This window comes from Epinephelus moara, chromosome 23 (assembly GCF_006386435.1).
Source record: "Epinephelus moara isolate mb chromosome 23, YSFRI_EMoa_1.0, whole genome shotgun sequence".
NCBI lineage: Eukaryota > Metazoa > Chordata > Actinopteri > Perciformes > Serranidae > Epinephelus > Epinephelus moara.
Genome location: NC_065528.1, coordinates 819,595 through 821,279, shown reverse-complemented (window position 1 = coordinate 821,279; position 1,685 = coordinate 819,595). Strand labels below are relative to the sequence as shown.

General features: G+C 46.5%; 1 protein-coding gene across 1 annotated transcript in view; it reads left to right on the top strand.

The window, feature by feature from the left end:
- LOC126385214 (pleckstrin homology domain-containing family A member 5-like) overlaps positions 1-1,685 on the top strand; it is a 628,760-nt gene that overhangs the window by 598,926 nt on the left and 28,149 nt on the right. The gene's annotated exons all lie outside the window — the stretch shown is intronic.

Here is a 1,685-nt window from a genome sequence, read left to right as displayed (position 1 = left end):
CCTGAGGTTTCTACCGTTTTTTTTCCCCGTTAAAGGGGTTTTTTTGGGGAGTTTTTCCTTATCCGCTGCGAGGGTCATAAGGACAGAGGGATGTCGTATGCTGTAAAGCCCTGTGAGGCAAATTGTGATTTGTGATATTGGGCTTTATAAATAAAATTGATTGATTGATTGATAAAGTACTGGTTACTATTCTGCGAGATACAGCCGCGTATCATTCTTTCATGCTGGCTAATGTGTTGCCACTCTCAGACGTAACTTCGTGTTTTTCTGATTTGGTGGTGTGGGGAATTAAAATGAGCGAACTTAACGCCCCACTCCACAAGATCCATTTGCATTCACCGCTTGTGTCGGGACAAGTGAAAGTTGCCATGCTCCCACGATTTCCGATTAATGGCATTTCTTTATTTTGGGAAACGACTTGGCCGGAGGAAATGTGTTTCCTCTGCCCGAGGTCGTTAATGATCCCATTGCTGCTGCGTCTGCCTGCTGCTCCCCTTCTGTCTCCTCTGATTTGTCTATGCCAAGTGTGTTTCCTGTGTGCGCAATTACGCGCGCGCAGGCTCGTAAACTGGGTGAAGCTGTGGATTTGTCGGAGTCGTTTATGGCTACATTAGATGAGGGAGAGCCCTCATATTCAGTGCACCCCACCACTGAGAGTGAAAATGTGATAAAATGTGTCAATGAGTCTGATCTTTTCCCTGCTGATGATGACCTGAGCTTGAATGTTACACGGGAAATGTTGATTGATGCTCAGAGAAATGACCCGTCTCTAACTTTGTGTCTGTCCTCTGTTGTAGCCGCTGAGGAGGACAGAAGACCTGTCGTGTTTTTTTTAGAAAATGGTGTTTTGATGAGACGGTGGAGTCCCGACTCCAGTGAGCTAAATGTTGTGAACCAGGTGGTTGTGCCAAGAGACTATAGACCGCAAGTTCTCAGTCTAGCACATGACTCTAGCTTAGCTGGCCACCTTGGTGTTAAAAAAACGTATTATTGTGTGTTGCGCAACTTCTTTTGGCCAGGGTTAAAAACGGCTGTGGCAAAATACTGCCGCACCTGTCACACCTGTNCACCTTGGTGTTAAAAAAATGTATTATCGTGTGTTGCGCAACTTCTTTTGGCCAGGGTTAAAAACAGCTGTGGCAAAATACTGCCGCACATGTCACACCTGTCAAGTTGTGGGAAAGCCCAACAAGCCTGTTCCACCGGCGCCCCTGCATCCGATCCCGGTGCTTGGGGAACCCTTTGAACGAGTGCTCATTGATTGTGTGGGCCCCCTGCCAAAAACGAAATCTGGTCACCAGTATATTTTGACAGTGATGTGTGCTGCGACGCGGTACCCTGAGGCCATCCCGCTACGCACTCTCAAAGCAAAACCGGTTGTAAAAGCTCTCACTAAGTTTTTTACAACTTTTGGTTTGCCCAAAACTGTTCAGAGTGACCAGGGCACAAATTTCATGTCTAAACTGTTTGCACAGGTAATGAAAGTGTTAAAAGTCAAGCATGTAAAATCAAGTCCTTACCATCCAGAGTCCCAAGGTGCACTTGAGAGGTTCCACCAAACCTTAAAATCCATGTTGCGAAAGTTCTGTCTTGAGTCTAACAGAGAGTGGGATGAGGGCCTCCCTCTCCTGTTATTTGCGGTGCGTGAAACTCCTCAAGAATCGTTAGGTTTCAGTCCCTGTGAT